This window comes from Chiloscyllium punctatum, chromosome 1 (genome assembly GCF_047496795.1).
Source record: "Chiloscyllium punctatum isolate Juve2018m chromosome 1, sChiPun1.3, whole genome shotgun sequence".
NCBI classification, from domain to species: domain Eukaryota; kingdom Metazoa; phylum Chordata; class Chondrichthyes; order Orectolobiformes; family Hemiscylliidae; genus Chiloscyllium; species Chiloscyllium punctatum.
Genome location: NC_092739.1, coordinates 146,435,729 through 146,461,157, shown reverse-complemented (window position 1 = coordinate 146,461,157; position 25,429 = coordinate 146,435,729). Strand labels below are relative to the sequence as shown.

Genomic DNA, 25,429 nt, shown 5'->3' with positions numbered 1-25,429 from the left:
TATTTTTACACTTTCCAGAATTGGGAACACCTACTCCTTATAAACCTCAATCCCGTCTAGTCTAATAGCCTGTATCTCAATATTCTCCTCAACATTGTCTTTTTCCTATGTCAATACTGATGAGAAATATTCATTTAGCGCCTCTCCTATCTCTCCAAGCAACTCCACACACAACTTCCCACTGCTGTCCTTGACTGTCCCGAATCTTACTCTAGTCATTATAATCTGTGTGGAGTTTGCAGATTCTCCCCATGTCTGTGTGTGTTTCCTCCGGGTGCTCCAGTTTCCTCCCACAATCCAAAGATGTGCAGGTTAGGTGAATTGGCCACGCTAAATTGCTAATAGTGTTCAGGGATGTGTAGGCTAGGTGCATTAGTCAAGGATAAACACAGTGTAGGGGAATGGATCTGGGTGGGTTACTCTTTGGAGGGTTGGTGTGGATTTGTTGGGCCAAAGGGCCTGTTTCCACACTGTAGGAATTCTCATTCTAATTCCTTTATTCCTGACATACCTATAGACCCAAAACTTCGCAGGCGCACCTTCCATAGTTCACTACCACTGAGAGATATGTCTCCATTCATGCTGCTAGACTATAGTCATATAAATTACAGAACAAAAACACACCCTACGGTTCAACTCATCCTTACCAACCAGATATCCTAACTTAATCTTGTCCCATTTAGAGTCATAAAGATGTACAGCATGGAAACAGACCCTTCGGTCCAACCTGTCCATGCCGACCAGATATCCCATCCCAATCTAGTCCCACCTGCCAGCACCTGGTCCATATCCCTCCAAACCAGTCCTATTCATTTACCCATCCAGATGCCTTTTAAATGGTGGAATTGTACCAGCCTCCACCGCTTCCTCTGGCAACTCATTCCATACACGGACCACCCTCTGCGTGAAAACATTGCCCCTTAGGTCTCTTTTATATCTTTCCCCTCTCACATTAAACCTATGCCCTCTAGTTCTGGACTCCCTCGCCCCAGGGAAAAGACTTTGTCTATTTATCCTATCCATGCCCCTCATAATTTTGTAAACCTCTGTAAGGTCACACCCCTCAGCCTCTAACACTCCAGGGAAAACAGCCCGAGCCTGTTCAGACTCTCTCCATAGCTCAAATCCTCCAACCCTGGCAACAGCCTTGTAAATCTTTTCTAAACCCTTTCAAGTTTCACAACATTATTTCAGTAGGAAGGAGATGAGAATTGCACGCAATATTCCAGCAGTGATCTAACTAATGTCCTGTACTCAATACTCTGACCGATTTGCCATCACTTGGCTTAAATCTCTCCAAACCTTTGCAACTCATGTACCCATTCAGGTGCCTTTTAAATGTTGTAATTGTACCAGCTTCCACCACCTTCTCTGGCAGCTCATTCCATACACGCACCACCCTCTGTGTGAAAACGCAGCCCCTCGGGTACTTTTTAATTCTTTCTTCTCTCACTAAACCTAGGCCCTCTAGCATTGGACTCTCCTATGCTGAGAAAAAGACCACGGCTATTCACCTTATCTCTGTCCCTCATGATTTTATCAACTTGTGAAGTGGCCTGTGGCTGGTTGGTCTAGGGGTATAATTCTCGCTTTGGGTATTCTACCACGCAGACTTGCGAGAGATCCTGGGTTCAAATCACGGACGAACCTGCCTGTCTTAAGGGGTGGCACGGTGATTAGCACTGCTGCCTCACAGCACCAGGGTCCCAGGTTCAATTCCAGCCTGGCCAACTGTCTGTGTGGAGGTTGCACATCCTCCCTGTGTCTGTGTGGGTTTCCTCTCACAGCCACAAAGATGTGCAGGACATGCTAAATTGCCCATACTGTTAGATGCATTAGTCAGAGGGAAATGGGTCTGGGTGGGTTACTCTCGGGCGGATCAGTGTGGAATTGTTGGGCTGAAGGGCCTGTTTCCACACTGTAGGAAATTTAAAACAGTTGAGTTTTTCCAGCATGCTGTGTCTGTTTCAGATTTCCAGTATCCATAGTTATTGAGTTCATGAGAGGACAGGCACAGTTCCTACCTGGTACCCTCATCCCACCTCGTCAAATAAACCCATTCCTCCAACTCACCTCAGGGTGGGGACAGTCAATTCTGTGTCCTTTTGGTCACCACAAGTTGCATTTACACTGGTTAGAGCAGGCCCGATAAACTCACACTGATTTTCCCGGCAAATCGTTTCAGTTTCTGGTAGCAGGATTGTCTCAGATCATATGGTGGGCACAGCCTCCCAGATAAGTAGGAGGGGGAGGAGGGAATGTGTAAAAAAAAGACGCAGGATCTCCTGAAGGTGGTTTTGTGGTGCGTGTGTGTGTTTGTGCTTTTGCACAGGGGGCCCCAGCACAGAAAGATCCAGGACTGGGCACTCACTGATGCATTTAGGACTTGGACAAGTGCTGTGGGCACTTGCTAAACACAAAGTCGTGCTTGGGCTTGTACCTCAGAGCTGAGCCAAGCGAACAACAGGCCACGTGGAGGGGAAAAGATACAACATAATCCAGCCAGCAAATCGACTGACCGAAACAAAAAAAAATCCCTGCTCCAAAAAGAAGGCTTTGCGGACAAGAGAAGGCGTGTTCGTTTGCGGGTGTGAGGGAATGTGAACCTATAAATCCCTGTACATTTTTTTTCTCTCTCTCCCCTCAGCCACACAGAACATTCCTGTTTGCTGACGCTGATTTCTCACAGCAGAGAGCAGGCAGACAGCGCTGGCTGGCTGGCTACGTGCGTTAAAGTCTTTATGGGAGAGCACCTCTCCTCTTCCTTCACCCACATGTGCAGAGATTAATCAGACAAAAAGTGAGAAGGGCCCCCACCAGAAGCACGACGTTATTTATTTATTTTTGGAAGGGGGGGGCGGGAGGTGGGGTTTTAAAAACAAAACAAGTGCAATCTTAAAATCGAGAAGGAAGGTTTGAACAGCAGCGGCAGCCTGCTCCGGTCCGGGTGAACCTTGCTATTCCTGTCACTGCGTCTGTCTCGCTTCCTCTGTAATCCATCCCAGAGCTGGAGAGAGAAGGAGAGAGCGCTACGTCCATTACTACTGCATAATTTACAAAATAAAACACACACATTTTAATTTCTGCAAGACAAAATACTGCGGACAGGAACGATTTATTTCGCTTTCGTGTTACAGAACGAGTTGCAATTTTGGTGAGTTTTCAGGTGTATCTTTTTAAAATATATATATTAATTTGCAGGAATATAATTAAAGGCGAATTTGTGAAGAATTGCCTTACTTGGTTATCATATTTTATGATATAGCTGTATAGATAACCCAGCGGGTAACCCCTTTGCACTATTCCCAGCCTGGACAAGACTGTTCTGATGATATGTTGATATTTAAAAATAATTGAATAGTTGTCTTTTTAAACATGGGACGTTTAACTCACCCTTAGACATTGATCTTAAATTGCACATTCTTTAATATGCATATGTGTTTGTTTTGCTTTTTACGAAAACTTTTGCAAAGAGGTGGTAGTGGCAAGTCCTGAAGGACAGTCCTGAGAAGATGGATGAAGCATCTCCTAGAAACCTGCTTATTTCCCATTCAGTGAAGCTGGGGGCTGTGCAGTACTCTATGAACTGGGAAGGGGCTGTTTGCAGCCCTCTCTCTATGACTCTGTGATTCTGTATGGAGCAGAGTAATTTTAGAGGGAGAGAGAGCAGACTGTGTGCAGACAGGAGAGAAACTCCACTCCATCGTTGGGCAGAGTCCCTGAGCCAATCAGTCGCTCAGTTGCGGGGGCTCTGAATGTTTCCCACTCCCCCCCCCCGCCTCAACCCTTTGACAGACTGAAGATTTTCCAGACCGCAATTGCAACATCCCAGACCAGAGTGATACTGGTGGTAGACTTGTGTTTGACTCAGGACTCGATTCCTGATGAAGGGCTTTTGCCCGAAACGTCGATTTTTCTGCTCCTCGGATGCTGCCTGACCTCGAATTCAGACTCGGGTTTCCAGCATCTGCACTCCTCGTTTTTACCTTGTGTTTGACTCAGGCTGGTCTCTATTTCTCTACCAGTCACTGGCTGAAGGGGTTGCCCCTTTATATGTTTGTGTGTGTGTGTGAGAGAGAGAGAGTTTGAGTGTGTGTAGGTATGTATGTGGGTGGGTGTGTGTGTGTGTTGGTGAGGGCAGTTGGACTTTGAGCAGGCTGCCTGTCAGTGAAACAGACTCCCTCACCATCCCCCTGTGCTGACAGATTGGAGCATATCTCAGAAAGTGCAGCAGGTTACTCTGGCCCCTCTCTCAGAGCATTTGGAACTGGGTGCATTGCCCATCTGCCTGAGCCCCCTTAGTAACTGGTGCCAACTCTATCTGGTGTCCATTGACACTTCTCTGCAGCCAGCAGCAGTGTTGAGTTCCTCTGTCCAAAGGAAATAAACACAGACAACTGGGGAGAAAGCTCTTTGTTTCAAATGAGTCATAGTGGATCTGAAAAATTAACTCTGTTTCAGATTTGTAGCATCTGCAGTATTTTGCTGTTAGCCCAAAGGAAACTTTGGGCTTTTGGGCGCTAGTCAGTAGAATGCTGGCAGTGCTTGGTGGATCACTTGGTCATGGGAGAGAATTGGGAATCCTGTTGGTTATGGTGCTTGGTGGATCTCTCAGACCCTTGGAGACTATTGTGGATCCAGTGTGTTATGGTGATTGGCAGATCTTTCCGACATGGTGAGAGTATTGTGGATCCAGTGCATTATGGTGCTTAGTGGCTGTCTGCGACACAGGGAGGGTATTGGGGACCCTATGTGTTATGATGCTTGGTGGATCTTTCGGAAACAGATGGAGTATTGTGAATTTGGTCGATTATGTTGTTTGGTCAGTGGGGGAGACTTGTAGCTGTGAAGATTCTCGAAATTTCACGTGCCCTTGCATTTGAGCTCACAGTTGGTACTTCAGCCGAGCTTCACTGTCAAGATGGCAGCTTTTGGCAGCTTTTGAACCAAGATGTTAGATGCCTTTGTTCTTCAAGATGGTCAAGATCATGGGCCCAATTTCTTTTTTCCTGCTAATTTTTTTTATTCTTAAGGTTATGGGCCCAGAACATGGGACTGGTAAAGATTTACTACATTTTTGGTGGTACAGATTTGATGGGCTAAAGGGCCTCTTCTGTTCTCCATGTGTCGCAAATTTGGGGAGAGTATATGTAGATTGGGAGGCAGGAAGTTATGGTTTGGTGTTTGTACAAATGTAAAATGGGGAAGCATTGCACGGTCCCTTTAAAAGATTATGTGCATTTTCTGGTTAGAGATTTAAAATGGATATCTGTGAGCAGCAGCCTGAGTTTGGCAGTACACAGAGAGTCTGAACTGAAACATTTCTATTGAAAGGCCATGCAGTTAGCAGGCCAAGCAGCAATTTTGGATAAAAAAACAAATTTTGAATTTAGCCAATCATTTGAGCCAGGCCCTTAGATCCCAAGGACCTACTAAATTTAAATCTGATGGTTTTGACAACATAGGATCAATCCTATTGTAAGAAATATTGATATATTATGAAGGATATAAAAGAAAGGGACAGTTAGACAAAGACCCCAGAGCTAACTACCATCCACCAGAGCTAATGGCCCTCAGCTCTCGAAACAGAAATTGGCTCTCACAGTCAATTATGTATTAGAGAAAGCATCATCTGAAACAAAATGGTACCAATGATGGAAAAAGGTGTTCCTGACAGAAGAATCAGAGGAAGCATTCCTGACAGAAGATTTGATGGAAAGAGGCACAGAACATTCCAGAAGACACATAATCTGGCCGTAATTTTGAGAGACTAAATTCCAGTTTTTGTATATGAGTGGGATTTCTATTTATTGGAACAGCACATTATTAGAATCTTGTTTTATTCAGGAATATTTAGTACTTAGAAGGGGTTTATTCAGTTGGTTATTAGTTTAGTTAATTTGTTCACTGTTAGAGTTAGTTAAATAAACGGATGCATGCTGATTTTGAAGTGAGTGTCAAGAATTTATTTTATTCAACCACTGGAAGTTTCTGAAAACCAGGTTACAACATCCTTCACGTTCTTTTTATAAATTATAGGATGAGGAGTTTCTCTTTGGGTGTTTCGGTTTTAATTCCCAGAAGGGGGGAGTCTACCTCCGCTTTATACCAGATTATTCTGTGTATTGATTCTTGGAATTGATGTCTATGGATAGTGGGTCTCCCTAATATTTTTCTTCCATCGTCTCAGCAAGCTGAGCTATGTGGGAATGTTAGAAAATCTTTGTCTCTAATTTTACTCCTCTCCTATCTTATGGCTGATGTCAATGTAAATTACTAACAATGATAATACGGTACTTATCAATGAACAATGAGAGGGCCATTCAGCCCCTCTGAGTCTGCTCTACAAGGAGGTTTATTTGGGTAACAATGTCAGAAATGTATAACTGTGACATCTTCTATGTATTTGCGAAGCAGATGTTGTGTCATTGTGTGTTCTATGGCATTTTTGGGCCACAAATGCACAATGGAGAGATTTGACTTTTGTACTTGTGCAGCAGGTTTGAGAATCAGTCAGAGATTGTCGCAGATACCATTAGCATAACTCACATACCTTCATAGAAGATCAAAGCCACGTGAGATCATCTGCATAGTATCGTTAACAAGTTGGCTGTAGCTTCCTGTCACCTTCATTCACCCCTCCCAGCTTCATCTGGGTCACAGCTGCATTTGAAGTGTTTAGTCCCTGGGTCCAAAGACTCCACGACAGGAGTGGGGCTAACTGTCCTGTAATGTGGGCTCTCTGCTGACATCGGAAATGCAGTTCCAGTCTTGTAATAGGAAGCATATGAGATGTTATCGCCTCAGTATAGGAGATGTTAAGTGGAATAGTAAAGACTCGCTTTGTTTCATGTTAACCGCAGTGTACGTGACATTCAAAGTGGTCAGGGACAGTTTTAGAATTTGATCATGCAAGATTTTTCAGGAACATAAAGATAATAATAATGTAAATACATGCTGGTTGATGTATTCTCTGGTATCATTATCAGTAGCCTGTCGTTTTCTGGTCTGGGTAGTTTTCTATTACAATTCTGCCTTTGTTACACTGAGTCTAACTTCAGTGGTGGAGGATAGACCACAACTGAATCTAAACTGAAGAGACACTTGTCTTAGATAACAAGGTAGCTTATTAGAAACATAGAAATTAGGAGCAAAAGTAGGCCATTCAACCCTTTTGAACTTTCTCTATCATTCAGTAGGGTCATGGGGATATGCAATGCCATATCTTCATTTTCTCCCCATATCCCTTGATCTCATTAAAATCTAAATATTTATCGATCTCTTCCTAGAATATATTCAGCGATTTAGCCTCCATAGCCTTCTGTAGCAGTGAATTCCACAGGATCATTACAATTTGAGTGAAGAAAGTTTACCTGATCTCAGTCCTAATGTGGCCCCAGTTTGAGAATCCCCAACCAAAGTAGATTCCCTCTTATCCTTCTAAATTCTAGTGAATACAGTCTCAGGTGAATCAATCTTTCCTCATAGGACAGTCCTGCCATCCTGTTATAGTCTGGTGAAACTCAGCTATGCTGTCTGTGTGGGCAAGTATTTCCTTTTGTAGTAGGGAGACCAAACTGCACGCATTACTTCCAGGTATCCTCTCACCAAGGCCCTGTATAATTGCAGTAAGACATCCCTGCTGCTGAACTTAAATCCAGGCAATGAAAGCTAACGTATCATTTGCTCACAGCACCTGCCTGTTTACGCAAGAACCCTCCGTACATCCACATTTCTCAATATATCACCATTTAAATAATACTTTTCCTTTCTGCTCTTCACACCAAAGTGTACAACTTCACATTTCACCACATTGTACTGCATCTGCCATATCTTTACCCACTCACTCAACTTGTCCAAATCATCTTGAAGCCTACTTGCATCCCTACAACTGAACTTGCCATTTAGTTTTGTGTCATCAGCAAACTTGGAAATATTGCATTTGGCTCCCTCATCCAAGTCATTTATATAGCTGGGACCAAGCACTGATGCCTGTGGCATCCCACTCGTCATTGTGTACCTATTGGAGAAAAAACATTTATTCTCATGCTCCATTATGTCTCTGACACCTAATTCCAAATCCATGCTAATGTATTACCCCAATTTCAGCTGCTTTAGCGTTGCCCCACTAATCTCTTCTGAAAGGTTTTGTGGAAAGCCTTCTGAAAATCCAAATACATTGCATCCAATGATTCTCCCTTAGATATTTCACTAGTCACATCCTTAACAAAACTGCTGTAGATTTGTGAAGCATGATGTGCCTTTCATAAATCCTCACTGGCTTTTCCCAATCCCAATAATGTTTTCCTCATGTTCTAATATCTTACCTTGTATTGCATGGATACAGTTTACACTGTAAGTCAGGCATCATTACCAAAGACAGTCAGGAAATCTGCAAAATACATGTGTCTCTTCAAGTGTTTTCATAGAACTCAAATGTATCCACCCAGAGACTTATTGACATCAGTTCATTGGGTGCAGCTCAGAGGGCGGATAGAGAGAAGTTTGTGTTTGGCTGCAATGCCTCACCCCATTCACTGCACAGACATGAAGAGTGATCACTTGGGTGGACCTGTTCCTTAGCACGAGTACACACTTTCAGAAAGGAGAAAAAAAACAATCCATACATTTACATATAACACACAAGTTGCATCAACAGCACATAAATGGCTGGAATTCTTTTGAATTATAATGCATTGAGGGAGGCATTTGGCCAAGACACTGGGTCAGCTGTGTAAAAAAACAAAGTCTCAGATTGAAATAGGTGCTCCGGTGTCCAACATAGCACACGCCCTGCACGCAATCAGTTCATGTCCCTTGTAATTTTGGTTCAGCTATGTTTTAAGCTGTGCACAGCCTGTCTGAAACAACGTGTCTGTATTACTCAGGGAGTTGAACACTTCTTTCAGGTCCTTTGGCAAACTGAGTATCTTCGGGATAATTAGGACTCTGAAATTTTATTCATAACCACTGTAACCAAATTCAGAGTCAGGTGATGAAGAATCCATCAAAGCAGATATTAGAATTGTTGAATCCCTACTGTATGAGAAAAGGCTGTTCGGCCCATTGAGTCCGCACCTATCCTACAAACAGCATCCCACCCAGACCCAGCCTGTCATCCTTTCCCTGAACCTCCATTTCCCATGGCTAATCAACCTAGCCTACACATCCCCAGACAATTTAGCATGACCAACCCACATAACCTGCACATCTTTGGACTGTGGGAGGAAACCAGAGCACCCAGACAGGACCCACACACGCACTGGGAGACCGTGCAAACTCCACACAGACAGTATGCTTTGAGTATTGGAGTTGGGAGATCATGTTGCAGCTGTACAGGAGATTGGTTTGGCCACTTTTGGAATACTGTATGCAGTTCTGGTGTCCCTCCTATTGGAAGGATGTTGTGAAACTTTAAAATGTTCAGAAAAGATTTACAAGGATGTTGCCAGTGTCGCAGGGTTTGAGCTATAGGGAGAGGTTGAATAGGCTGGGGCTTTTTCCCTGGTGTGTCTGAGGTTGAGGGGTGACATGAAAGAGGTTTATAAAACCATGAGGGGCATCGATAGGGTAAATAGGTCTTACCCCTGGAGTAGGGGGAGTCCAAAACTAGAGAGTATAGGTTGAAAGTGAGAAGGTTAAGTTTTAAAAGGGACCCAAGAGGCAACTTTTTCACACAGAGGGTGGTGCGTGTAAGGAATGAGCTGCCAGAGGAAATGGTAGAGGCTGGTACAATTACAGCATTTAAAAAGAATCTGGGTGGGTATATGAATAGGAAGGATTCACTTGGTATGGGCCAAGTATTAGGCAAGAACATTCGAAAGCTGATTGGGACAGATGTTCACAGGTAAAGGAATAGCTGGAAAATGGGAAGCCTTCAGAAATGAGATTACAAGAATCCAGAGAACGTACATACCTGTCAGGGTGAAAGGAAAGGCTGGTAGGTATAGGGAATGCTGGATGACTAAAGAAATTGAGGGTTTGGTTAAGAAAAAGAAGGAAGCATATGTCAGGTATAGACAGGATAGATTGAGTGAATCCATAGAAGAGTATAAATGCAGTAGGAGTATACTTAAGAGGGAAAAAAGGGAACACGAGATAACTTTGGCAAATAGAATTAAGGAGAATCCAAAGGGTTTTTGCAAATACGTTAAGGACAAAAGGGTAACTAGGGAGAGAATAGGGCCCCTCAAAGATCAGCAAGGCAGCCTTTGAGTGGAGCCGCAGAAAATGGGGTAGATACTAAATGAGTATTTTGCATCAGTATTCATTGTGGAAAAGGATATGGAAGATGTTTCCACACTGTAATGTAATCTAATCTAATGTAGACTGTAGGGAAATAGGTGGTGACACCTTGCAAAATGTCCAGATTACAGAGGAGAAAGTGCTGGATGTCTTGAAACGGGTAAAGATGGATAAATCCCTAGGACCTGATCAGGTGTACCCTAGGACTCTTTGGGAAGCTAGAGAAGTGATTGCTGGGCCTCTTGCTGAGATATTTGTATCATCGATAGTCACAGGTGAGACGCCTGAAGACTGGAGGTTGTCTAATGTCGTGCCACTGTTTAAGAAGGTTGGTAAGGACAAGCCAGGGAACTATAGACTGGTGAGCCTGACGTCGGTGGTGGACAAGTTGTTGGAGGGAATCCTGAGGGACAGGATGTACATGTATTTGGAAAGCAAGGACTGATTAGGGATAGTCAACATGGCTTTGTGCGTGTGAAATCATGTCTCACAAACTTGATTGAGTTTTTTGAAGAAATAACAGAGGATTGCTGAGGTCAGAGCGGTAGATGTGATCTATATGGACTTCAGTAAGGCGTTCGACAAGGTTCCCCATGGGAGATTGATTAGCAAGGTTAGATCTCATGGAATACAGGGAGAACTAGCCATTTGGATACAGAACTGGCTCAAAGGTAGAAGACAGAGGATGGTGGTGGAGGGTTGTTTTTTAGACTGGAGGCCTGTGACCAATGGACTGCCACAAGGATAGGTGCTGGGCCCTCTACTTTTTGTTATTTACATAAATGATTTGGATGAGAGCATAAGAGGTACAGTTAGTAAATTTGCAGATGACACCAAAATTGGAGATGTAGTGGACAGCGAAGAGGGTTACCTCAGATTACAACAGTATCTTAACCAGATGGGCCAATGGGCTGAGAAGTAGCAGATGGCGATTAATTCAGATAAGTGCAAGGTGTTGCATTTTGGGATAGCAAATCTTAGCAGGACTTATACACTTAATGGTAAGGTCCTAGGGAGTGTAGCTGAACAAAGAGACCTTAGAGTACAGGTTCATAGCTCCTTGAAAGTGGAGTCGCAGGTAAATAGGATAGTGTCGAAGGTGTTTGGTATGCTTATCTTTATTGGTCAGAGTATTGATTACAGGAGTTGGGAGGTCATGTTGCGGCTGTACAGGACATTGGTTAGGTCACTTTTGGAATATTGCGTGCAATTCTGGTCTCCTTCCTATCGGAAAGATGTTGTGAAACTTGAAAGGGTTCAGAAAAGATTTACAAGGATGTTGCCAGGGTTGGAGGATTTGAGCTATAAGGAGAGTCTGAACAGGCTGGGGCTGTTCTCCCTGGAGTGTCAGAGGCTGATGGGTGACCTAATAGAGGTTTACAAAATTATGAAGGGCATGGATAGGGTAAATAGGCAAAGTCTTTTCCCTGGGGTCAGGGAATCCAGAACTAGAGGGCATAGGTTTAAGGTGAGAGGGGAAAGATATAAAAGAGACCTGAGGGGCAACTTTTTGAAAGAGAGGGTGGTACATGTATGGAATGAGCTGCCAGAGGATGTGGTGGAGTCTGGTACAATTGCAACATTTAAGAAGCATTTGGATGGGTACATGAATAGGAAGGGTTTGGAGGGATATGGGCCGGGTGCTGGCAGGTGGGACTAGATTGGGTTGGGATATCTGGTCGGCGTAGATAGGTTGGACCGAAGGGTCTGTTTCCATGCTGTACATCTCTATGACTCTATGATTCTCACATAGGATTTGATTCCCATTCCAGACTGGGGCCTGATTCCTTAACCCAGAATGTAACAAAAACCTGAATACCCTTCTGTGATTGACAAATGTTGTGAGTGTAGTGCTGGAAACGTTGAGCAGGCTAGGCAGCATCCGAGGAGCAGGACTAAGGAGAGATAACTGATGAAGAATGTTTACTGGTGCTCCACATTGTGGCCTGCGTTCTCCAGAGCTGTGATTCATGTCCACAGCTAGTACCCCTGACTTGGACAGCTCCAGTACAAAGACAGGTATGTCTGAGTCCTCTGCTATTTTTGTGGAATCAAGACAATTTTTTTAAAAGAGCAGTGGTTCACCTGACTTCAGAGCCTCATGATCTATTCTTGGCTGATCTCCAAACATCGATTCTGTGGAAGCAGGTGGGCCCCAGGGAACGTATTGCTTGTTTGAAAGCTCTGGCTCTGTGATCTTTACTGCTCATTGAGCAACAATTATTGACAGAAGCTAAAGAGATTTCAAGTGCTTGAAGTTTCTATTGTTATCATTTTAAAAGGTTTGGATGAACTTCAGGATAGTTGCCCTGTAGCAAAAGGTATTTTTTTTCAAAGGAGAAACTTATGAATTAGTGATTGTTTTCTTTGAGGCTTTTTAAAAAGTGGAGCATATTGTCCCTGGAGCTTTGTTGTGCTTCTGTCCTGTGTAAAGTAGGTTGGTAGGTATCATTCATTGACAGCCCCTCTCAGATGAAGATGACTCTTGTTCACTATCATAGTGAGAGCGTATGAAGCTGTACAGACCGATGTGGTTATTAGAAGCTCTGTTATAGTTGGGGCAGGTGGTGGTAATGGGAAGGGGTGGGGCTTCGGTGTGGCTGTGCGCTTCTTTCGCTGTTCTCCCCTGACTTCCACCATTTCCTGACAGTAAGTCTTGGGGTGCTCAACACCTTCCCAGATACTCCTCTTCCTTTTTGGACGGTCTTGGGCCAGTGATTCCCAGGTGTCTGTGCGTGACACCAGATTTTTAAAAGAGCAGTGGTTCACCTGACTTCAGAGCCCCATGATCTATTCTTGGCTGGTCTCCAGACATCCATTCTGTGGAAGCAGGTGGGCTGAGGCCATATTTCCCACGACCCGGTCTCCCTGAAACATGGCTCTGACTGAAGTGAACTCCTTGGCTGATCTCTCTCTCCCCCTCTTTCTAGAGCTTTTAGCTCAGAACGCCAGAAACCTAAACCTGCACTAGATACAGTATCTCAAGATTAGCAGTTTCTGTTTGCTCTACAAACAAGGCTGTTGACATTTTATTACCTTTGCTTTCTGCTTGTTTATTATTTCATCTTAGAAACATTACTTCTTTTTGAGCTCTGTTGATGCCTATATTTTGGTGAGTCTGCAGGATGAAGCTTGTAACTCGCTGTATCTGCTTTAGAAGCCTTTGTTGTTACCTTCACTTTACCCTATTGTTTAGGAACCAGTGTGAATGAGAATATTGTCAAGAATATTGCCGGCAATATCACAGGGATGCAGTTTCCATTTCCCTATTCATGGCAGACTGACATAGCCTCTTCCTCTGAATAGAAGAGTCCCGGTAATAGAGAGGATGTGGAGCTTGCTAGCTAAGCCACTTCAGAGGGCAGCTGGTAAAGAACTGGATTGAGTCACATGTGCCTAGTACCAGGAAAAAACATGGCATTCCCCCCCACCCACCATAAAAGACAGTAATGGGAGGAGCTGAGAAGTTCCAACAATCCAACACGATTTGTGCTCACATTTCCTGAAATCAGCCCTTTTGTTAAAATGGAACTACGGTGGGATTTGAACTCAGCTTTCACCAGAGTGCTGCCTGAGCCTCTGGTTAATCCACCAAGGTACATCAGCACACCCAGAGCTGGGAAACAGGTAGAACAAAGATGGGTGTGACTAAGCAATGAGCAGAAAAGACATCAAGATGGATTGCTCACTGTCACATGAAGGAAGTGAGATGACATTGTTAACCATCTACCCAATGGTCTCCCATCCAACTATCTAATTAGTTTCTCAGATGAGGCATTTTCATGACCTCACCTTGACTGGGTGATTACCAGTCCTGCTGCAGTTTCCTTATTAAGAAGAACAAGCAAGTCTCCTCCATTGCACTGAATCCAACAATCTAAAATCCAGAAACATTTTTTCTCCATTTGAATGCACTTATTCTCTGCAGTACCTGGGTGTAGAGTCAGCTGGGTATCCCCCTCAAGTGAGCAGATCAGTACAAATTAGCAATATAGAGTCATAGAGTGATACAGCACGGATACAAACCCTTCGGCCCAACTTGTCCATGCTAACCAAGGTGGCACAGCAGCTCAGTGGTTAGCACTGCTGCTTCCCAGTACCAGGGAGCTGGGTTCAATTCGAGCCTCAGATGACTGTGTGGAGTTTGCACATTCTCTCTGTGTCTGCGTGGGTTTCCTCCAGGTGGTCTGATTTCCTCCCCGAGTCCAAAGATGTGTGGGTTGGTAGATTGGCCATGGGAAATGCAGGTTTTCGGAATAGGGGAGAAGTGGTGACTCTGGGTGGGATGCTCTTTGGAGAGTCAATGTTGGGACGAATAGCCCGTTTCCATTCTGTAGAGATTCTGTTCTATCCAACCATGCTCTTTAAACTTAATTAGTCCCATTTGCTTGCATTGGGCCCAAACCCCTCTAAATCTTTTCTACTCCTGTACCAGTCCAAATGTCTATTAAATTTTGTAATTATACTTGCCTCTGTAATTTGCTTTGGTAGCTCATTCTATACATGCGCCACCCTCTGTGTGAAGAAGTTGCCCCTGTGGTCTCTTTTAAATCTTCCCCACAGCTTAAACCTATGCCTTTTGTTTTGGAACTCACATACCCTGGGTAAAAGATCCTCATGATTTTATTAGTCAATGAGGTTAAACCATAGTGTCATCAAGTCAGCCCTCAGCCTCCGACTGTCGAGGGAAAAAATGTCCCAGCTATCCAGCCTCAAAATCCAATGGAAGAATCACACTTCACAAGAACTTGCTGCCCCCAACGCCCTAGTCTAGGAACTCCCCACATACGTTCGAGACACCACCCACGCCCTCCACCTCCTCCAAGACTTCTGTTTCCCCGGCCCCTATCAACTCATCTTCACCATGGATATCCAGTCCGTCTACACCTCCATCCGCCATGACCAGGGCCTCCAAGCCCTGCGTTTCTTTCTCTCTCGACGTCCCCAACAGTAGCCTTCCACCGACACACTCATTTGTTTGGCTGAACTGGTCCTCACCCTTAACAATTTCTCCTTCTAATCCTCCCACTTCCTCCAAACCAAAGGGGTAGCCATGGACACCCGTATGGGCCCCAGCTATGCCTGTCTCTTTGTTGGCTACACAGAACAATCCATCTTCCGTAGTTACACCGGCACCACTCCCCACCTCTTCCTCCACTAAATTGATGACTGCATTGGCGCCACATCATGCTCCTGCGAGGAGGTTAAGCAATTCATCAACTTCACCAACACATTCCACCCTGACCTTAAATTTACCTGGACCATCTCTGACACCTCCCTCTTCTTCGTGGACCTCTCCATCTCCATTAATGACGACTGACTTGACACCGACATTTTTTACAAACCCACCAACTCCCACAGCTACCTGGATTACACCTCTTCCCACCCTACCTCCTGCAAAAATGCCATCCCGTATTCCCAATTCCTCTGCCTCCACCGTATCTGCTCCCAGAAGGACCAGTTCCACCACAGAACACACCAGATAACCTCCTTCTTTGGAGACCGCAATTTCCCTTCCCATGTGGTTAAAGATGCCCTCCAACGCATCTCGTCTACATCCCGCACCTCCGCCCTCAGACCCCAACCCTCCAACCGTAATAAGGACAAACGCCCCTGGTGCTCACCTTCCACCCTATCAACCTTCGCATAAACCAAATCATCCACCGACATTTCTGCCACCTCCAAACAGACCCCACCACCAGGGATATATTTCCCTCCCCACCCCTTTCCGCCTTCCGCAAAGACCGTTCCCTCCGTGACTACCTAGTCAGGTCCACGCTCCCTTACAACCCACCCTCCCGTCCTGGCACCTTCCCCTGCCACCGCAGGAATTGCAAAACCTGCGCCCACACCTCCTCCCTCACCTCCATCCAAGGCCCTAAAGGAGCCTTCCACATCCATCAAAGTTTTACCTGCACATTCACCAATATCGATATAATGTGATCAAGGATAGTCAGCATGGTTTTGTGAAGGGCAGGTCGTGCCTCACAAACCTTATTGAATTCTTTGAGAAGGTGACCAAGGAAGTGGATGAGGGTAAAGCAGTAGATGTGGTGTATATGGATTTTAGCAAGGCGTTTGATAAGGTACCCCATGGCAGGCTAATGCAAAAACTACGGAGGTATGGCATTGAGGGTGCATTAGAGGTTTGGATTAGGAATTGGCTGGCTGGAAGGAGACAAAGGGTAGTAGTTGATGGTATAGGTTCATCTTGGAGCGCAGTTACTAGCGGTGTTCCACAAGGATCTGTTTTGGGACCATTGCTGTTTGTCATTTTTATAAATGACCTGGAGGAGGGGTTTGAAGGCTGGGTGAGCAAGTTTGCGGAAGACATGAAAGTCGGTGGAGTTGTGAACAGCGAAGAAGGATGTGGCAGGTTACAGCGCGATATAGATAAGTTGCAGAGCTGGGCAGTAAGGTGGCAAATGGAATTCAATGTAGCTAAGTGTGAAGTCATTCACTTTTGTAGGAGTAACAAGAAAATGGATTACTGGGCTAATGGTAGACTACTTGGTAGTGTGGATGAGCAGAGGGATCTTGGTATCCATGTACACAGATCTTTGAAAGTTGCCACCCAGGTAAATAGTGCTGTGAAGAAGGCATATGGTGTACTGGGCTTTATTGGTAGAGGAATTGAGTTCCGGGGTCCTGAGGTCATGTTGCAGTTGTATAAGACTCTGGTGCGGCCTCATCAGGAGTATTGTATGCAGTTTTGGTCACCATACTATAGGAAGGATGTGGAGGCATTGGAATGAGTGCAGAGGAGGTTTACCAGGATGTTGCCTGGCATGGTAGGAAGATCGTATGAGGAAAAGCTGGGGCACTTGGGGCTTTTCTCATTGGAGAAAAGAAGGTTTAGGGGAGATTTGACAGAGGTCTACAAGATGATTAGGGGTTTAGATAGGGTTGACAGTGAGAACCTTTTTCCGCTCATGAAGTCAGCTGTTACTAGGGGACACAGCTTTAAATTAAGGGGTGGTAGGTATAGGACAGATGTTAGGGGTAGATTTTTTACTCAGCGGGTTGTGAGTTCATGGAATGCCCTGCCAGTAGCAATGGTGGACTCTCTCTCTTTATGGTCATTTAAGCGGGCATTGGATAGGCATATGGAGGTTATTGGGCTAGTGTAGGTTAGGTAGGCTTCGGTCGGCGCAACATCGAGGGCCGAAGGGACTGTACTGCGCTGTATTTTTCTATGTTCTATGTTCTATATTCTATCATTTATTGTATCTGTTGCTGTTGATGCGGTCTCTTCTACATTGGGCAGACTGGACGCCTCCTAGCAGAGCAATTTAGGGAACATCTCTGGGACACCCGCACCAATCAACCACACCGCCCTGTGGCCCAACATTTCAACTCCCCCTCCCACTCTGCCGAGAACATGGAGGTCCTGGGCCTCCTTCACCGCTGCTCCCTCACCACCCGATGCCTGGAGGAAGAACGCCTCATCTTCCGCCTCGGAACACTTCACCCCCAGGGCATCAATGTGGACTCCAACAGTTTCCTCATTTCCCCTTCCCCCACCTCACCCCAGTTCCAAACTTCCAGCTCAGCATTGTCCTCTTGTCTTGTCCTACCTGCATATCTTCTTTTCCAACTATCCACTCCGCCCCTCTCCCTGGCCTATCACCTTCACCCTCTCCCCCACTCACCTATTGTACTCTATGCTACTTTCTCCCCACCTCCACCATCCTCTCATTTATCTCTCCACCCTTCAGGCACTCTGCCTGTATTCCTGATGAAAGGCTTTTGCCCGAAACGTCGATTTTACTGCTCCTCGGATGCTGCCTGAACTGCTGTGCTTTCCAGCACCTCTAATCCTGATCAAATGTAACGTAGAACTCTGTGGGAAGCTAGGGAAGTGATTGCTGGGACCCTTGCCGAGATATTTGTATCATCGATAATCACAGGTGAGGTGCTAGAAGACTGGAGTTTAGCTAATGTGGTGCCACTATTTAAGAAAGGTGGTAAGGAAAAGCCAGGGAACTATAGTCCGGTAGACAGGCAGGAGGCCCCCAGCCCAGCTCAATTCAAAGCCACAACCAACACCTTGGTAACTCTTAGTGAGCTACCTAGTGAGGGAAGCAGCAGTTGTGCTGTTTGAAAGAGTCGGTTGTTTTGTGTTCTGAATGTGTCACATGTTTATTCTGCACTCTGTGAGACTTGTACTTCTTGAGATGTAACATTGTGGTTGAAAAACATTTAAATTATTGTTAAAAATGACTTTTGTTACAAGAGAGAAAAAAATTACTTGGGTTTTTGTAGCGCCTTTCACCACCAGCAAGTGTCACAAAGAACTCCATTGAAATATGTTTGAAGTGTACCAAGACTACATCTCGCACACAGCAGGCAACCACAGACAGCAAAATGATAATAAGCAGTTCTTCTATTTTATGATCTTGATTGAAGAATGAATACTGGCCAGGGCACTCCCCCCACATTCCCTCTATCTCCATTCTCCTTGGAAATAGAATCATGAGGCCTTATTGCAAACCTTCCCAGCTGGCAGACAATGTTTCCATTTGATGTCACTTCTGAAAGAGTGTACCTCAGAAAGCGCAGCACTCCCTTAGTATCGTGCTTGGACGGTCAAACCAAACAATTACGTTTGCTAAGCTGTGATTATGAGTCCCACAGAAAGCTCCCAGATCTCAGCTCCCAGAAATTAATCCTGAAACAAAAATGGCTGGGAGAGGCTCTGGGATCTCAAACAGGCTCCAGGTAGGTGTGAAAAATGCCTGGGAAGACCAGTAAAAACCGTTGGACATCTCTGATAAAGTTGCAGGATAAGTACATCAGCAATTGGAACCAGTCCGTGAATGCAGATTGGTGTGTGTGTGCGTGCGTGTGTGTGTTGGACGTGAGGGGAGAGGTGTTGGTGTTACAGGGATGCTATTTACTACAGTGGCAGGAGCGTAACATTTTCTGGCATCCAGAACTGCAATTAATATTTACACAAGCCAACCTTAATTACAGCTTTCACAAATGAGTAAGATTGTTAATGAAACACTGTTTCTCTCAGTAGGTTATATGTGTGCAACAGGATTCTTCAATTATCAGGGGAGCGTATTGAGATATTGCTGACCACCTAGAAAATAATGATTTCTTTGAGGGAGATCTGGGAAAACTGTGTGTTCATTCTTTGTTATGAAGAGAACGTTCAGTCTTTGGGCAAAGATCTAGCAATGGCATATAATGTAGGAAAACACCAATTTTGGTAGGCGGAATAGAATTAAAGCATTTTATGGGCTGGATTGTCTCCTTCTGCACCGTAACATTTCTGTGATCGAAATGGGGAGAGATTGCAGTACTCTGAGATTCGAGGGATCTCTGTGCCCCAGTCTATGAACCACAAAAGGTGAGTATGTAGGTTCAGCAAGTAATAAAGGAAAACTGGTAGAATGTTATCATTTATTACAAGGGTGATTGAATGCAATATAGGGAGGTAATGCCTCAGTTGTACAAGGTCCTGATGAGGCCAAATCTGGAGCACTGTGTATGGTATTGGTCTCCTCATTTAGGGAACAATGTAACCACGTTGGAAACATTTGAAACAAAATGTTTACTAAACTAATATCTGGAATAGGCAGGTTTTCATATGAGGAAGGGGTGGGCAGACTATATCTTATGGAGTTTAGTAGAATTTGATTGAGACATATAAGATCCGGGGGACTTGACACTTAGATATGGAGAGGATGTTTCCTTTTAAGGGAGAACTTAGAATAGAGTGCACTCTTTAAAAGTCAGTCATCACCTATTTATGACAGAGATGAGGTGATTTGTTTTTCACAGAGGGTCATGAGGTTTTTAGAACTGTCTTTCTTGAGGACGCAAGGTTATTGAATACTTTTAGGGGCGGTCAGTGAGAATGCAAAATTGAGGTTAAAATCAGATCAGGCATGATCTTATAAAATTGCAGAGCAGGCTTGAAGGATTAAATGGTCAATTCCTGCTCCAAACTCATTTGTGTTTTGAATTGTTCAAATTTATAACCGACTGTAATCGATGATTCTTATTTGACCTGGGAAAAATTCAATCATTGGTTGTTTTGTTCGTAGGAAAAGCTAACCTCTGATAGATCAGTCCGGCACTTAGTAAGTTAAGAAGAAACACATGCTTAAAGGCATGTTGTGTTTGTGAAAATCTGTGCAAACAGTTAAAAATCACACCACACCAGGTTATAGTCCAACAGGTTTAATTGGAAGCACTAGCTTTCGGAGTGACACTCCTTCATCAGGTGATAGTGGAGGGCTCGATCATAACACAGAATTTATAGCAAAAATTTGCAGTGTGATGTAACTGAAATTATACATTGAAAAATTGATTGTCTGTTAACCCTAAAAGGCTTAACAGATAATCAATTTTTCAATGTATAATTTCAGTTACACCACACTGCAAATCTTTGCTATAAATTCTGTGTTATGATCGAGCCCTCCACAATCACCTGATGAAGAAGCGTCGCTCCGAAAGCTAGTGCTTCCAATTAAACCTGTTGGACTATAACCTGGTGTTGTGTGATTTTTAACTTTGTACACCCCAGTCCAACACCGGCATCTCCAAATCATGTGCAAACATAAGATGTGTATTGGATAGTATAACTTTCTCAGGCTTCCAGTTCAGACTCGTATGACCAATTTTCTTCAAACCCTGTGAAGTTTATGCACATATCCAGATAAATTAGCAGAAAGCTTTCCAAATTATCAAACACATCAAATTCCTGTCACACCAGCACTGTCAATAATAAACTGAGTAAAGCATAGGGCAAAAATTTGTAACAGAGGATAAGAAAAGTCCCCAGTTAATAGATTGTTAACCAGAAGCCAAGCCAGGCTGGTATGTCTCCCTGTTCAGGAGATGACTCGGAGTATCTTTCCCTTGGCTGTGCCCCTTCTAATGCAATTGCCTCACCTTTCCCTGGATCCTTTCATGAACATTCCTTTAATTTTTCTTGCAATATTTGTAATAGTTACTTGTGGTACTCCATTGTATTTTGTAATAACCTTGTTTGAAAAGCATTCTCTTCGTCGCTCCCTTCATGTTTCAAATGAACACTTTATGCGGAAACAACCTGTACTTGGGATGAAGAAATACAGGTCGTTCTGGTATAACATATGTTTCGGAACGCAGTTTGGCTGTAATGTCACTGAAGAATTAGGGAGCGGGTTTTTTGGAGAAGGCTTACCTCCGTTCACAATAGCGTGATTCCAGTGGGAATCGGTTCGCATGCTTTGTTCTGTTCATGTGCTGATGTCAGCTGCTGACAGAGCAGCTTTCTGTGAGAGGTACTGTACAGAGAGCAGCTTTGTTACATTTTTAAAATGTATTCTGTCAAATTAACTTTTTTTCCGTGAACAACTATGATTTCAACCTTCATTCAGGCTGTGCTATATGTTGCGTTGGACTTTTGGGTGATTTTTGAGAGATCATGCGTGCTGTTTTTTGCTGGTCTTTTCCCATTGGCCCCATTATTTCAATGAAGCAAGTTTCACTGGAACGCAACTATGGTGTTATAGGAGAACTATCTGTATGAATACGAAATTTGTGGATGGTAACACTATTGACACCATAGTAAGCAATGTGGAGGATGGCAAGAATTCAGAAGTAGACAGGCAGACGGTCAGACTGATGAAATGGGCAGATGCTTGGCAGAGCTTAAAAATGTGTTGCTGGATAAGCACAGCAGGTCAGGCAGCATCAAAGGAACAGGAGAATCGACGTAACGGGCATATGTGCACGTTTAATGTGAAGGGTTTTGGGAGGAATAATATGGAAAAGCAGTAGAAGCTAAATAGTACTGTTTTGAATTAGGAATAAGCGTAACTAAGGGTACATATTCACAATAAAGTCTTGGTGGAAAATGGTGCATATGCTCCATGACTGTGTGGGTTTCCTTCAGATGCTTCAGTTTCCTCCCACAGTCCAGAGATGTGCAGATTAGATGAATTGGCCGTACTAAATTGACCAAAGTGTTCTGGGATGTGTAGATTAGGTGCATTAGTCACGGTAAATGTTGAGTAATATGGTAGGGGAATGGGTCCGGGTGGGTTACTCTTCAGACTTGTTGGGCTGAAGGGCCTGTTTCCACATTGTAGGGATTCTATGGAGCAAATGTTGGCTCTGTCAATAATATTCACATCCCATGAAAGAATAAGTGAACAAGCAGAATATCTTTGATCGTGACATAGCAAATTGGTAAAATAGTTGGGAAAGCATGAAGGATACTTAGCTTTGGAAACAAGAATTGATTACAAGCAAAAGAACAAATCACTAGCTAACTGTTTGGAAGACTATTGTGAACAACTGCACTCTGCACTTTAGGAAGAATGTTGAGACTGCAGAGAATGCAAGGAAAATTTATCACGATGATACTGGAATTAGGAATGTTAGTCAAGTTGACAGATTTTCTTTGAAACAAAGGTTACGAGGTGAGCTCATAGAGGCATTCACCATTGCAAAGAGTTTTAATTGGGGAAGCTCTGGTCCATGGTATTATCGCTAGACTATTGATTCAGAGAGTCAGGTAATGTTCTAGGGCCCGGGTTCATAACCACTCCTGGTTTTCATTAAACTTTCATTTCCTTATACAGTTTCTTCTTTCCCAAAGCATGAATTTATGGTGATATGTTTATATATCTGTATTTATCTGATAAAACATTAGAATGAATATTAATTCATGTGTTTCTGTCTTTAATATAATCGACAACAGGATGCTGATTGAAAAAACAGCGATTTCCCCCTCCAGCAGTATATTTTTAAAAGAGCTATTAGTGCAAAATCTGTACTAAGTGATGTAGGCTGCAGTTCGTGATGCTTCGCTTGTGTTGTGATCCTTAACTGATGGTACTATTGGATAAGTTAAATACCGAAATGAAACTGGCTTAATAGATCATGAATTTTATTTTTGAAAATGTTTTATCGTGGAGGATAGGCATATTCAGTTGAGCTGCCCATGTTTCTGTAACATAAGAGCACAATTTTATTTCAGATACGAAACAAAAACAAACTTCTATGTATTCATTTAGTAATTGCATGACTTGAGAAATCCTGATACGTGCATAATTGTTGATTAATTATGATTATGCCAATCATCATTAATTGGTACATCTCCCATGGCAATGCTTTCACCAATTCGAGTCCACTTGCAAACCAAGCTGGACTCTCATGCCGCATGAATGTCAGGTTTCTTCTTGAATTGATATACTTGTGAACTGTCCTGATGAATGCAAGATTAAAAGCTTTGACAAAATGTGAATTACTGGAAAAAAGCAGGTCTGGCAGCACCTGTGGAGAGAAATCAGGGTTTTGGGTCCAGTGATCTTTCAGAACCCTTTGAAATTTCTGTTTTTGTTTCCGCTTTTCAGCATCTGCAGTTCTTTCGCGATTTTTTTTGATAAAGTGTGCCTTGTTTTCTGCAAAGCTATACGCAGGTCAGTTTGAAAAAGTCAACATGAACAGCAAAAAATACACTCCCCAGTGATCTCCTTCTCAGATACTCAATCCTGGAGAAATATCATTCCTATGTTCACTCTTTAGTTTCTTACTGATCTGACATTTGCCGGTTTTCCTTCTTGGCGTACTGCAACTACTGTAAGATTTCTGTCTAATTCTGATGGCTTAAATCTCCATTTGGTACTGAGGGCCTGGATAGCTTTTCAGTTTTGGCAAGCCAGGAGATTCCAACAAACTTTCACGACCTGTAGTTTTTTACCACACTGCTAGATCAAAAACCCCACCCGATTCTTCCGCTGAAATGGAACTGCATTCTTATGTCATGAAAATAAAGTCTGATCATTCTGAGCTGAAATCAGCTGCAACGTCCAATGTCCCTTGATCATTTGTTTTTCTATGTGCCATAAACCCAGTGGTGTTAACACTGGCTGGCTGGGCACTATGTCACATGCTTTCTTCAAAATGATGTATTTTGATGACTTTCCCCAATGGCTTTCTGGTCTCTTATAAAAACAAGCCACCTTCACAGAGCAGAAGCCAAACTGCTCTGTCTGTATTTTAAAAATGCAAATTTCCAAATGATAATATATATATCCAAATGGTAATATAAATCCAAATGGTAATATATGATATACCTTTATCACACTTGGTAAAGCCTGATGTACTTTAAATAAGAAGACAGTGAGCAGATGCTGGAGACCAGAGTTGAGAGTGTGGTGCTGGAAAAGCACAGCAGGTCAAGCAGCGTCCGAGGGGCAGGAGAATCAACGGTTTGGGCAAAAGCCCTTCATCAGGGCACCTTCAGTTCCTCTTCCCATTAAACTCACAGCAACCTTGTAAATTCAGATTGAGCCAAATTACTTGTGAAATTGAATTGAATGATCTTTTAGGTGACACCAAGAACAGAAAGTGCAAAAGCAGACAAATCGCCAAAAGGACCCCGAAGGTTGTTCAGGCCATTCAGGGAAAGGAACTTGGTCAGTTTTTACTGTAATGGTTCCTGCTTCCAGTTCCACTCTCGATGTCTTGAGTCATGATGTTCAGTAAATGTAGTCGATTAAACAAACAAAAGGCTCATTGCCAATGTATCTGCCACCAATGACCAATGAAAGTGGCTTTACCAATGTTCTTACAGTCAAATGAATAAATAAGATTTCAACGTGCCTTATCTGAGAAGTGGAAAGGTTTTGGCTGCTGCTCAATTTTTCCAAATCATTTATTAATCTTAGTATGGTGATGGGGAGAGCACGTGGAGGAATGGGAAGCCAGATCCCTTATAGTTTTCAGGGAATTAAAGCTGAGCTCAGTGTTGGGGGAGGGGCATCAGTAAACTGCGCTGTAAACCAAGAATACTGGCTTAGTTAGCCTAATCTCTTCAATGGTTTCCTCACATTTGACATGGGTGTGGTAACATCTGATTTCTGTGGTAAAGAACCAGTTTATCAGTTTTTTTTAGGTTAAGATTACTTAGTGTGGAAACAGGCCCTTCAACCCAACAAGTCCACACCGACCCTCCAAAGAGCAACCCACCCATACCCATTCCCCTATATTTACTCCTTAACCTGACACAAAGGGCAATTTAGCATGGCCAATTCACCTAACCTGTGGGAGGAAACCGGAGCACCCGGAGGAAACCCCAATCAGACATGGGGAGAATGTGCAAACTCCACACAGACAGTTGCCTGAGGTGGGAATTGAACCCGGGTCTCTGGCACTGTGAGGCAGCAGTGCTAAC

The 25,429-nt window shown here is 43.7% G+C and overlaps 1 protein-coding gene and 1 long non-coding RNA gene across 4 annotated transcripts in view; one reads left to right on the top strand and one right to left on the bottom strand.

The window, feature by feature from the left end:
- Window positions 1-2,917: 2,917 nt before the first annotated feature.
- LOC140481122 (uncharacterized) lies at window positions 2,918-8,409 on the bottom strand. The gene is made up of 3 exons (XR_011961472.1): window positions 8,328-8,409; window positions 6,554-6,770; window positions 2,918-3,007 (listed from the first exon to the last, which is right to left on the bottom strand). It is a non-coding gene; the product is annotated as an uncharacterized lncRNA (long non-coding RNA).
- rnf24 (ring finger protein 24) overlaps window positions 2,998-25,429 on the top strand; it is a 161,603-nt gene continuing 139,171 nt past the window's right edge. For all 3 annotated transcript variants that reach the window (XM_072576782.1, XM_072576800.1, XM_072576791.1), the window contains exon 1: window positions 2,998-3,154. The gene's annotated coding sequence lies outside the window, so the exon portion shown is untranslated. The remainder of the gene's footprint in view (window positions 3,155-25,429) is intronic.